At 40.9% G+C, this 14,203-nt stretch overlaps 1 pseudogene; it reads right to left on the reverse strand.

The window, feature by feature from the left end:
• Nucleotides 1-9,614, reverse strand: part of LOC102406977 — a 78,695-nt pseudogene extending 69,081 nt beyond the window's left edge.
• Nucleotides 9,615-14,203: the final 4,589 nt, after the last annotated feature.

The following is a 14,203-nucleotide window of genomic DNA, read 5'->3' on the forward strand; positions in this document are numbered from 1 at the left end:
CTTGGCAATGAATCAGCATCACTGGCAGGCCATTTGCTTTTCTGTGGCAGTGTGTGGTTGAAACACACTCTTCTCTCTTACCTTCCATGTTACACTAGCTAACCCGACCTACAAAATGAGAGAAAAGACTGTTCCTATAAAGATTTAGGATTGGGTCATTTTCATATGGTTCCCATCACTAATATAGTTTATAAATGTAAAGTATATCAAATGCCTTTGAAACTCTCAGTTGAAAAGGGGAATTTGAGCAGGTCAGGCATAAGATCTCTTAAAAAAAAAAAAAAAATCAAAGACAACCCACCCCCAAGTCACAAAATTAACAATCTTTAAACATCCATTCCTCACCCAGGAGTGAGTGAGGTAGAGAGGTTTGGCTGAAACTGCCACCTTGGGTAAGTTTGTAAGAAGCTCCTTTTGTCTTCCAGGTTTCTTTCATTTGCTTACTGACCCTTAGATAAAAGGACAGAACTCTTAGCTTCACCTAGTGGCCCAAGAAGCCTCTTCCCTTTTCAGTAGAGCCTGGAGCAGAACCAGAGCCCCACCCTACCTCTGTTCATATCCCTTTGGGGTATGCCAGCCAAGAACTATAAAAGAGCTGAGCAAGGATAGAGTAAGGGTCTTATCCCAGGTCTATATCTCAGTTCTAATAACTTTGGGCAGGTTACTCACTATTTAAGCCTCAGCTTCCTCATCTGTATATTAGAGATAATAATAGTATTTAATCCACAGGGTTACTAGGGGATTAAATGAAGTCATGCTGTGGTTGTTAATATTACTTTCTTTCCTTACTTAAGTATCCCTCCTACATAAATGAAAGATGAGAGAGACTGAGTTTCTAGCTTAGAATCTCAATGGATAAATATTAATCACTAGAAAAAAATGAGTCTCTATCCGTAACTTCTGACTTGTTTTCTGAAAATTTGGAACTCAATTTGATGAAAAGGTTTCCTTTCTGGAATGCACGTCCTCTGGCATCATTTGGCTCAGTTTAGTAACTCACAAGGCAGGTTCAGGTGATTGTGGGTCACCTGACTTATCCCATGGTGCACACAGAAGGTGAGGACTCCAAGGGAAGAACATTGAATGGAGGAGAGTGGGGAGAAGGAGGCTCCTCACATGGCCACTCTGCTCCTGTTAATGATCCTGGTTGCCGAGGAGGATAAATCACGGTTTCCCAGCAGTAGATCCAGGACTCATTGACTCAGTGACTCCAATGGACATTTTGCTGGCAGCCTTTGGTATTTCTGCACTTTTACAGTGGGGAAGACAAATAATCTTAGAAAGCAAAAGAATGCCTCCGTATGACCATAGCACATGTGTTTGTCTGAACTTCATGGAGGATTGTGGTAAGATAGAATTCCTGAGAGTATTTGTTGTAAAGTGTTGTGAAATTTTCTGTGTGTGTGGTTTTTCTTAAAATTTGTCTTTTATGAAAAGGCACCTGCTTCCTTTAACTGGAAGCACTTTGTGTGTGCAACAACTTTCTAGAGCAACTGCTGTGAGAAATCATTTTATGCAAACTTAAGGACTTCTTAGTGAGGGAAAAACTGCTTCAAAGAGGAATAGCTCCTATTATTGTTCTGAGGAAAATAAAATATTATTCCCTTATCATGAAAAAGATAGTCACAGAGGTTCCTGCTACTTATACAACCAACTAACATGACTAATTGTTCTCTTTCCACTTATGCTGCTTATAAGAGAAGTTGTAAAAGAAACAGAAGATGAGCCAGGGGGGAAGGCGGTGGAATTCTATATTTAGTCCTAATAGGCAAGCTGGGTAAAGAAATCACCCGTGGCTGTGACTGAGGGAAGCTGTGGTACCAAAATCACCTGAAATCCACGATTTATCCTAATAAGATGTTCTAGGAATGAAAGTAGGAGAAGGCAATGGCAACCCACTCCAGTACTCTTGCCTGGGAAATCCCATGGATGGAGGAGCCTGGTGGGCTACAGTCCACGGGGTTGTGAGGAGTCAGACACAACTGAGCAACTTCACTTTCATTTTTCATTTTCATGCATTGGAGAAGGAAATGGCAACCCACTCCAGTGTTCTTGCCTGGAGAATCCCAGGGATGGCGGAGCCTGATGGGCTGCCGTCTATGGGGTCGCACAGAGTCAGACACGACTGACGTGACTTAGCAACAGCAGCAGCAAGAATGAAAGTAATATAAGAACTCAGATGAATTAGAAGGAAACCTTTACCAAAGCCTGAGAATATGAATCAGGATTAGACTGAGCAGTGATATATAATGTGAGAAAGACTTTTTTTTTATTTTAATTATTTTTGGCTGTGCTGGGTCTTTGTTGTTGCGCCTAGGCTTTCTTTAGTTGTAGTGAGCAGGGGCTCTTCTCCAGCTGTGGTGTGTGGGCTTTGCACTGCAGTGGCTTCTCTTGTGGCTTTCAGGCTCTAAAGCATGGGCTCAGGAGTTCTGGTGCATGGACTTAGTTGCCCCATGGCATGTGGTTGGTATCTTACCAGACCAGGAACTGAACCTGTGTCCCATGCATTGTAAGGTAGATTCTCAACCACTGGACCATCAGGGAAGCCTGAGGAAGATGTCTGATTTTACCTGCTTATTTTTTAATTCTATTTTAATTCTTGTTGACATATAATTGATTATAATGTTGTGCCAATCTCTGCTGTATAGCAAAGTGACTCAGTTATTCACATATAGACATTCTTTTCTAATTGTTTATTTGGATCTTATATTTTTCATATACTTATAATATTTTAAATGGTTGTGTTTAATGTTGGCTATTTAAGTAAGAAAACGTGCTTTCAAAAAAATGAAGAATAATATAACAGAAATCTTACCAAGCACTATCTTTCTGTTACCTGTGCTCAGGGTTACCTGTCTATTTGGACCATGAGATAGATAATTATGAAGTCATTCATGGATATGAAGGGAAATTTCAGAAAGCAATTGCTTTCTCGATGAAAAGGGCCAATCTTGATTAATAACACTCTCTAGATACTTTCAGATATTTGTCTTTTATAATCATCTTGAGTGTGTGTGTGTGCTCAGTCACGTCTGCTCTTTGCAACCCCATGGACTGTAGCCCACTAGGCTCCTCTGTCTATGGGATTTCCCAGCAAGAATACTGGAGCAGGTTGCTGTTTCCTTCTCCAGGGGATCTTCCCAACCTAGGGATCGAACCCATGTCTCTTGCTCATCTTACTTGTACTTATCCCAGGACAAACACTAGTGGCTTTTCTTCTGTGTACATTAGATAAGAAACTGAATTTTTCAGTCAAGGCCGGAAGGTTTAGACTAGATCTCTACCTGGGGATGTTATGAAATATGGAATACTATAATAAGGGGGAAATAAGGGGCAAGTGATTGTACCTGGATTAAGTTCAGTTTCTTATCTAATATACACAGAAAAAAGCCACCAGTGTTTGTTTTGGGATAAGTGGTGAGAAACAAAGAGAGCAGGAAGGATTTTCAAGGTTTGGAGACAAATTTAAAAGACCACCACCATGCTTTCTGCATTCCCTTGCGTCAGAAATGAAGATCCACACAGGAGGAAAAGAGGGGGGGTAAGAAGGAGAGGGATCATCCATGGGTGGTTCAGAACAAGCAGAGCCATGTTAGCTCCTGTCATACTGTCATTTGCTGCATCTGTCCCATGCATCCAGGCCCGGAAGCAGATTCTCACCCAGGGAATGTCCCAAGTACTATAATCAACTCTTTGCAAAACAACGTCTTGCTCTCTTGTAGTTGCAAAACTCCCTCATATATCTTTTGGCCACTAGCTAAGGCTTCTTTATCTCTCAGGATCCCAAATGTGTCATCGTATTATGGAAATCTGCAGGTTGATATATTCTTAGCTCAGAGGAAGACTGTTCATTTCCTTAAGAAATGTTTTATGGAATTCCTGCCAAGAAAGACCTAACACTGTTTCAGCAACTGGGAGTACAAAGTTAGGCCAAATCACCTCTTTCTCTCATGTGTGTTGGGAAAGTAAAAATAAGAACTACAAAGCCCCTGGTTTTGTGGGACTTAAAATCTATAGGAAAGACTGATGATTGGCCCAGTAGTATTGGAAGGTAGTTAAATGTGAAGATAGGGGAAGCACACTATAATGGGAGAACGGAGCAAGGGAACCTGACTCTCAGAAAAGGTATCAGGGAAAACTCCCCAGAGTGAGGGACTTGTTAGGGAGACTTAAAGGGTGAGTGGGCATCCCTGATGGCTCAGGGGTAAAGAACTTCCAAATGCAGGAGATGTGGGTTTGATCCCTTGGTTGGGAAGATCCCCTGGAGAAGGACATGGCAACCCACTCCAGTATTCTTGCCTGGAGAATTCCATGGACAGAGGGTCCTGGAGGGCTACAGTCCACGGGGTCGCAAAGAGTTGGACGTGATTTAACAACTGAGCACAAAAGGGGGAGTAGAAGTTAGTCAGGTGAAGAAGGTTAAAAAGATTATCAGGCTGTGGGAACAGCACATGGAGAAGATCAAGGGTGAAAAGAATCTCAGTTTTGCTAGAGAATGAAGTGCGTGAGTGCATGTCTCCCCACATGAGGTGGGGAGACAACAGGGTAACAGAAGGCATCTCAAACATAAGATGCCTACCAAGTAGCCAATCTGCCGCTTCTTTCTAAACAAACCCGTGGACATTCCTTAATCACAGGGAAGAAGACACATGAAAAGAGAAGCCTCCCCTTGAGAGGGACACAGGGAACGGTTAGCCTCTGGGCAGAACTGGACGCCAGTTAAAGCCAGAAGAGAGTTAAAGATGGAGAAAAGCTTGTCAGTTACAGGAAACATTCCGTGGAAACTTTGGGTGGGAGGACAACAGCAGGAAATTGAATCAAAAGCACAGAACACAGGGGCTTCCCCTGTGGTCCAGTGATTAAGACACTGTGCTTCGACTTCAGGGGTGCAGGTTTGATCCCTGTTTGGGAAGCTAAGATCCCACATGCCATGGCCAAAAGATTTTTTTAAAAAAGCACAGAACACAGAGATGTGAGTGGAGGGGCAGATAAACAGAAGAGATTGCATACTAGGAGGTGAAAAAAAAATAAATGGTTACACGGCAAAAGGGACTTAGCTAATTAGGATTCTTTTAGTTAAAAGTAATATAAAGTCCCTTGACTTGGTATGATATAAAAAACAAGTGAAGGGGCATTTGGCATAAGGATACAGAGATCTTTCATGGATCCGAGGAAAAGAATGCAGGAAGAATGGACCCTAAAGAAGAAGCTAGAAACAAGAACTATTATGTCTTTGCTTCTCTCTGCCTATTTTCTTATATATAGCTAATTAATTTTATCTGCTTTTTTGTCCAGAGTGGATGCAGATCTCAAATTTACACATTCTGTTTCTAACAAAATGCGCTAGCAAACCATAACCAACTTCAGACCCAGTTCCAAAATTCCTTCAGTGATTTGCTTGTCACAACCTGGGTACATGTCCGTTCCTTTTCCACATGGGACAAATGTGACAGGTAGCCCTAAACTCAGGAGCAGGGCTCCAAATTGTGATTCAGGAAGTTGACTCTAATACCCTCAAAATAACTTATAAATGCTTTTCTGGCTATATGGGGTTGTCAATGGTGGAGGGGTCTCTCTGGCCTTTCAGGGATTAGCAAACTCCTGGGTAAGTTAACTTACTGAGGCATATTGGAAGTCTGATGACTGTGAAGACCCCAGTTGCTCTGCATGGTGTCTCCTGCGGCCCAAAAGGAATGAGACTTCCAAACTACACAGCTTCCAAGGAGGTGACTTGAGGCCTACAGTAGATGTGTGAAGTACAGGTGGAGAAGTTCCCTCTCTTTCCTCCATGCAGTGGCTGCTCTTTGCCCTCCAGGTGCCCATTACACTGCAGAGGGTCTCATTTTTTTGTGGACACCAGAATCTACACATGCCATGGTTAAAATTCAAATTCCTGGGTCCAAACTTAACAATTCCAATTCAGTTGTTTGATTCAATATCTAGGAATCTTCATTAAAAAATTTTTTTTAAATTTTATATTGGAGGATAGTTGATTTATAGTGTTATGTTAGTTTCAGGTGTACAACAAAGTGATTTAGTTATACATATGAATATATCCATAAACATATTCATATTTCCATTCTTTCTCAGTTTCTTTTCCCACATAGGTTATTACAAATTATTGAGTTGAGTTCCCTCTACTATACAGTAGATCTTTGTTGACTGTTTTATATATAGTAGTGAGTAGGAATCTTCCTTTTAAACAAGTACCTCAGGTGATTCCAGTGCATGAAATCCTTGAATCACACTTTGAGAAATTTGGCAATGCCAGTTTGATGGCAACTTTCAGGATCTTAATCATGCAACCAGCTAAAAATTGCTCCTTAAAGCTATATTTAACTCATTTTATATATCTACATACATCAGATTATTTCATTTGTTGACTCAAATTTGTATTAAATACAAAAATGTCTTTTTTTGCATCATGTTTTATTTGTTTTCTGATTTCACACCCAACATTGAAATTGCTCCTGCTCAATAATTCTTTTTTTTTGTCTCTGCTTTTTATTACACTGTCTAGGCTTGTCATAACTTTCTTCCCAAGGAGCAAGCATTTTTTCTTTTTCTTTTTTTAATTTAATTTATTTATTTTTTTTACTTTACAATATTGTATTGGTTCTGCCATACATCAACATGCATCCGCCACAGATGTACATGTGCTCCCATCCTGAACCCCCCTCCCCCCCACCTCCCTCCCCATACCATCCTTCCGGGTCATCCCAGTGCACCAGCCCCAAGCCTCCTGTATCCTGCATCGAACCCGGACCGGCGATTCGCCTCCCATACCATATTATATATGTCCCAATGCCATTCTCCCAAATCATCCCCACCCCTCCCTCTCCCACAGAGTCCAAAAGTCTGCTCTACACATCTGTGTCTCTGCTGTCCCGCATACAGGGTTGTCATTACCATCTTTCTAAATTCCATATATATGAGTTAGTATACTGTATTGGTATTTTTCTTTATGGCTTCCTTCACTAATGTTTCTGACTCTGTCCTCTGAGCAAACTCTTTTTCTCTAGTAAATAATTTACTACCGGTGAGTCTGGTGATCTTTGCTTGTATCACTTGGCTAACTTAGTTGTAGAGGTAGGAAAGGAATGTTTTGCTTTTTAACCTGTTACTTCTGTACTTTTTAGGTCAGGCCTGCATGCATGTGTGTGTGCTAAGTCACTTCAGTTGTGTCTAACTCTTTGTGACCCCATGGACCATAGCCCCCCAGGCTCCCCTGTTCATGGGATTCTCCAGGCAAGAATACTGGAGTGGGATGCCATGCCCTCCTCCAGAGGATCTTCCTGATCCAGGGATCAAACCTGTGCCTCTTATGTCTCCTGCATTGGCAGGCAGGTTCTTTACTATTTAGGTCAGGAGCAGGTATAACAACATGCAACAAACAAAAATGTTAGGGTAAGTATGAAACTGAGAACCAGGAGTTCCAAATTATCTGTTTATCCTGAAAATAATAAAATCCCAGAATGCCAGAACTGGTAGAGATTTAGAGTCAATCCATCATTAGGTTGGCTGTAATAATATGAACTGTTTATTAAGTAACTTCTATGTGTGGGGAATTCTATGTGCTTTGTATGTATTATTTCATCTAATCTTCACAGTAACACTTGAGAAAGGGATCATTATTCCTAATTGAGCCAGGGTTTTAAGAACATCTCAATAGGCTTGATCAGTGAGGACAGTCAATTAATAGGGATTAATATAAAGCCATTTACCTGGCCTCCAAACGTGGCTGCACAAGTTTGGGATGGGTAAGATTGCACTCCACAGAATTTTGCATGAAATGACATGTGTGTTTTCACTGTGTCTGTAAGCTATTAATAAATAGGCAATAGAACCACTGCCAGAAACGCTGTTTTCCCAAGCATCAATACATGAATAGAAGTTTTGTCCACTTTTTTCTCTGCTCATTGTTCTGTGTGGTTGATTCCAGACTCCATAGTTTATGAGAAATTTTGACCAACCAACCTCCAAAGGAGAGATACAGGGTCCTGAAAGACATTTCCTTTGAAGAACATATAAATGAATGGAGGTTATTTAAAACCCCCTTAACATGAAAGCTACTTTGAATCCTTGAAGAGCTATGAGATGCACTCAGGAAGAGACAATGTGTGGTTCTGAGAACAGCAAGAGGTATGATGGATGGCCCTCATAGGAAGACGAATTTCAGCACAAGGTAAGGAAGCACTTTCCAACAACAAGGACTGTACAACTACAGTATGGAGCCCTGTGTGAGGCAGCAGGCTCCCCTTCCCTGGAGCATCCATGAAGATGAATCACTTACCCGGGAAGTTTGGGAGGAGAGTCATTCCAGAATGTGGGATTGGGTCCTATGATTTCTCAAATCCCTTCCAATTCTGAGAACTTATTATTCTGGTACCACAAATAGGTTTTAGAAAGTTACCATATGAAAGACACTGAATCAGTGCTTTGAAGCACAGAAAATAAGGCATGATTCTTGCATTCAAATTACTTACCACCTAATGGATAAAAAGACAGGTTAAAAAGTAAATGTAAAAATGCATAGTTCCTATTTGCAGGAAAGGAATGGAGATGCAGAGAATGGACTTGTGGACACAGTGGGAGAAGGACAGGGCTAGGCAAACTGAGAAAGTAGCACCAACATACACGTATATATATACTATCATGTGTGAAATAGATAACTAGTGGGAAGTTGCTATATAACACAAGGAGCCCAGCCTGGTGCTCTGTGATGACCTAGAGGGGTAGGATAGGGTGGACGGGAGGAAGGCACAAGAGGGAGGGGATCTATATATAATTATGGCTGATTTGCATTGTTGTATGGCAGAAACCAATACAACACTACTGTAAAACAATTTTCCTCCAATTAAAATTAAATTTAAAAAATGTGTAGTTCAACCCCCTTTTACAGCTGAGGTTAAAGTCAACATCTTTGTAGCTTCATTTATTGATGAAAGAATTGAGATTGAGGGATAGAGTGGATATTGGATCAGGTGTTGTACACAATAGAATGGAGATTCTATTATAGGGTGACATTAATACTATATTAAAGTGATATTTTATTCAGGGGTTTTAGGGATTCTGTATAACCCTTCCATTTAAATGATTCTGATGGTTATAGACAAAAGATGAAGTAAACCAGAGAAAGTAAAGTAATATTGTGCAATGTCTGTAGACTAGTCTCTAAATTCCGGTGGTCTAGGCTGTACTGTTTGGAGAAATTATTTCTCTAAGTGGGTTGGATTGAATTGCATGGAAACAAAGCAGGCTGTTGGGCCCACTCTTTGTAAATACCTTCCACAAAACCAAACCCTCCTCCCTGATCCTACAACTATAACAGGCAACAAGGAAAAGACAAGTACCAGTTGTAGTTTGCATGTGGACTTGACCTCTGTTACCTGCCATGGATCTTCTCACTCCTGAGCACTAGACCCTGCCATCACGTAGGAGACAAGGAGGAAAGATTGCCAAGGCTGCCCCTGGAAGGAAACAAAAGGAGAGAAGAGAAGAGAAACAAAACACACTGAGACTGTTTTCTTTAAGAGCTTTACCCGCTGGTAACTGGCCAATCCAAACCTGGACTCCTCCTTTAGGGTAGAGTCTCCCACTGTATCCCAAGTCATCCTGTGAGAGGGCAGGAGACAGGGAAGTATTAGGTGAAAGAGAGCCCAAGAGTCTTGGACTTTATTCTCCTAGAGGTCAACATTGCTGTTTTATATCATAAAGTTAATGATTCCTGTTTCTTAGTTACCTTTGGTGTGTTCATCACACCTTTTTAGAATTAATTTTTATTGGAGTATAGTTGCTTTACAATGTTGTGTTTCTGCTGTGCAGCAAAGTGAATCAGCCGTACATATACATATATCTCCTTTTTTTGGATTTCCTTCCCACTTAGGTCACCACAGAGCATTGAGTAGGGTTCCCTGTGCTATCGGAGAAGGCAATGGCACCCCATTCCAGTACTCTTGCCTGGAAAATCCCATGGATGGAGGAGCCTGGTAGGCTATAGTCCATGGAGTCGCTAAGAGTCGGACATGACTGAGCGACTTCCCTTTCACTTTTCACTTTCATGCATTGGAGAAGGAAATGGCAACCCACTCCAGTGTTCTTGCCTGGAGAATCCCATGGACGGGGGAGCCTTGGTGGGCTTCTGTCTATGGGGTCGCACAGAGTCGGACATGATTGAAGCGACTTAGCAGTAGCAGCAGCCCTGTGCTATACAGTAGGTTTTCATTAGTTCTCTATTTTATACACAGTATCAATAGTGTATGTACATGAACCCCAATCACCCAATTCATCCCACCTTCCTTACCCCACTTGGCATCCATATGTTTTGTTTCTACATTACATCTTTTTAAGGGCTATGAGCTCTTTGAATAAATGTTAACTAGTTGTATGGCTTAAGACTTGAACATTAGTTGGAATCTCAGAGAATTTTTTGAAATACCTAGACAAGAATTTAATGATTATAAACTATGCAATAGGCATTCTGCATAAATTAATAAGTTACAAAATTTATTATAATAACCCTGTGATTCAAGGATTATTATTAACAAAAGATTTTGTTTTCCATCACACTGAAGTTTCACACAAACATACTTCTGTTCATTCTGCGGCAAACGGAACAACTTCTGAGAGTGTAGTTCTTAGTAATCTGAGGTGTGTTTGTGTTTCACAGGTTCCTTCAATCTTGGATCTTCTTTGCCAGTACCCAGCCTTGGGTTATTCCTCATGTAATTCTTCATGTCTGTTCTGTCTGCTGCCACCCCTAGGCAGCACAAAGAATTTCTGTGAGTAACAAATAGCTCAGTTGGTAAAGAATCCACCTGCTATGCAGGAGACCCTGGTTTAATTCCTGGGTTGGGAAGATCTGCTGGAGAAGGGATAGGCTACCCACTCTAGTATTCTTGGGCTTCCCTTGTGGCTCAACTGGTAAAGAATCCACCCACAATGCGGGAGACCTGGGTTTGATCCCTGGGTTGGGAAGATTGCCTGGAGAAGGGAAAGGCTACCCACTCTGTATTCTGGTCTGGAGAATTCCAGTACAGTCAATGGGATCACAAAGAGTTGGACACAATTGAGAGACTATCACTTTCATGAAGCCACACTCCCAGAGTTCACTCTGATATATGCACACTCTCCTGGGCAGGAGTCTCATTGCTCTTCATGTAATCACTTTACACATCACTGTTAACTCCCTGATACATCCCTCTTAGTATCGATTCTATATTTTTCCATACTCCCTAAACCTTTCACCTTTGACCCGACTCCTTCTCCACAACTTCATTCTTAGCAGATGGCCATTCTATAATACACCCCCCACTTCAAATGGATGCTCATGACTTTTCTTCATAGAGACTTGATCACCATAGCAACCACTGCTAGCTTTGGTTCATTTCCTCAGAAGCCCCTACTGGCAGAGATAGCTGAATCATGGAACCTTTGCAAGGAAATGCTGGGAACCCTTGGTTCTGGGGCCTGAAATCTCAAGGGCAGCTGTAAATTCAACTAACCAGAAAGAAACAGATCCAGAAGGACAAAGGGAAAGCAGAAGGGAGTCTAGAAATAGCCATCTCTTGTCCTGCCAGCTTCTTGAGGGAAGTCATAGGTTCTGTGAAAAAATAGAGGTAGAGCTGAAATTTGAAAGCCTAATATCAAAAGACATCATGCCTTGTTTCTTGCATTGCTTTGAATGCATTAAAAGTGTGAAATTTAAAGAAAGAAAATGAATATCTGACATTGTTTATCCCTTCAGACTTACAGAGTTAAAAGATGGAGTGATAGTTTAAGCCTATTTAACAAACATTTGTTATGGTCCTCTTTAGATAATGAAAAAGAATGAATATAATATAGAATCTGTACTAATGGGAGATATATACAGCTAGGGGAAAACAAAAAGTTTTCAATTAGACTTAAGTCAGTTCTTACAGAGGCATTTCTGTCACAAAGCACAAGCCTACATGGAATCTCCATGAATTTGGGGAATGCTGTCCAATAAAGAAAGCATTTAGCCTTTATAGCACATCCAAATTACCAAGGCAGTTCATTCTCTCTTGATTTAGTTCACCATGAGACAGTAGCTTCCTTATAGGGGACTCATCAGTCACAGTTCTTGGGGTTTTGAGTTTTCTCTTTCCTTCATCACCCTTAACCTTACTTCTACAGCAGCTGAGAAAGAAGTGCTCTCTTGGTCAAATTTTGAGGACAAGTTTAGGCTACACCGGAGAAGGCAATGGCACCCCACTCCAGTACTCTTGCCTGGAAAATCCCATGGGCGGAAGAGTCTGGTGGGCTGTAGTTCATGGGGTCGCTGAGAGTCAGACACGACTGAGCGACTTCACTTTCACTTTTCACTTTCCTGCATTGGAGAAGGAAATGGCAACCCACTCCAGTGTTCTTGCCTGGAGAATCCCAGGGACGGGGCAGCCTGGTGGGCTGCCGTCTATGGGGTTGCACAGAGTTGGATACGACTAAAGTGACTTAGCAATAGCAATTAGGCTACACAACAAAGCACTACAATAAAACAGAGTCACACTGTACCTGCGTAAGAACAAAGTACAGTGAAAACACAGACGGGGCAATTTATGTTGTCCTGGGGACTTGAGAGAGGAAGGGCTGGCAAAAGCTTCATAAGAGAGAAAATATTTGAGCTGTATTTTGCCCTCCTCCTCTATTCCTAGGTGATATTTTAAATCATAGTCTCTTTTGGAGGAAATTTTTTAAAATTTATTTTAATTAAAGGCTAATACAATATTGTGGTGGTTTTTGCCATACATTGACATGAATCAGCCACGGGTGTACATGTGTCCCCCTGTCCTGAACCCCCCTCCCATCTGCCTCCTCATCCCATCCCTCTGGGTTGTCCCAGTGCACCGGCTTTGAGTGCCCTGCTTCATGCATTGAAGTTGGACTGACTGGTCATCTAATTTACATATGGTAATATTCATGTTTCAATGCTATTCTCTCAAATCATCCCACCCTCGCCTTCTCCCACAGAGTCCAAAAGTCTGTTCTTTACATCTGTGTCTCTTTTGCTGTCTTGCATATAGGGTAATTGTTACCATCTTTCTAAATTCCATATATATGCGTTAATATACTGTATTGGTGTTTTTCTTTCTGACTTACGGAAATTTTTTTTTTTTTAAGTTGGAAAAGAAGGGAAGCTATCCAGAAAGCTAATTCCTTTATAATTCTTCTCAGCCTCAGTCTAGGCTTGCCAGGGTCTCTGCTAGGTTATGCTCTTAGGTGGTATTACTGAGGATTGTGTGAGATATTCCCTCTCTATCCCAGAAGGCAGTAAATAGTTACTGATTCACTCTCCATATCCCTTAAGCTTGCATTACTTAATTTATTTCTTCCCATTAAATTATTGATAGGGAAAAAAAATCTCTTACTCTTTTCCTCAAAGTGTTTTGAAACCATCAAGGAAACTATCATCTTAAGAGTGTTGGAAACCTTGGGGACATATGGCATTCAAATATTAGAGAGAATCTCTAATGATATCATTTTTAAAATGTCTTTCATTATTCTGTCATGTCCTGAAATCCCAATCCCATAAAAGCATAACAGAAATGGGGTTGGGGATTTTACTACATTAAAATTTGTAAAGGAAGAAGGAAAGAAATTATGGTTTTCCTTACTTTCATTATTGTTCATTCCAGATTCCAGAAAACAAGTAAACTATTAGTTAAGAGTCACAATTAGATAATTCTATATAGGAAGCCAAGGCTAGAAGTTCAAAATTTAACAGGGCTGATGAAATTAGAAAAGTATCAGCCATCAAAATCTCATTTCCCTTTGGCAGCACTTTCTATGCAACCCCATCAAAGTTTCTAGGGCTTCACCTATTATACTTAGAGTCATCAACATTACTGAAAGCACTTTAAAGGTATTAATTATCTTACTTTCCTAATTAGTGATGGAGCACACCTCTGAAGAATCGGAAGGGGATGGGTATCAGGAACCTCTGCTTGATGACAGGGAACCAAGTGACAAGAGAGAGTTGATCTGTCCCAAGACATCTAAAGGCAAATTGGAAACGACAGCTAGACTCAGGTTTGGTTCAACCTGAAAAAAGAAAAATGCTACCTCACTCACTGACACCAAAATATTCACCTTCACTTACAGAATTATTTTCTTCCTGGCATAATTTTTTTCCTTCGTTCAGCCTCAGAGATAATACTAATGATTACCAGAGATGGTAGTGAAAGCC

Source organism: Bubalus bubalis, chromosome 6 (genome assembly GCF_019923935.1).
Source record: "Bubalus bubalis isolate 160015118507 breed Murrah chromosome 6, NDDB_SH_1, whole genome shotgun sequence".
Classification (NCBI taxonomy): Eukaryota; Metazoa; Chordata; class Mammalia; order Artiodactyla; family Bovidae; genus Bubalus; species Bubalus bubalis.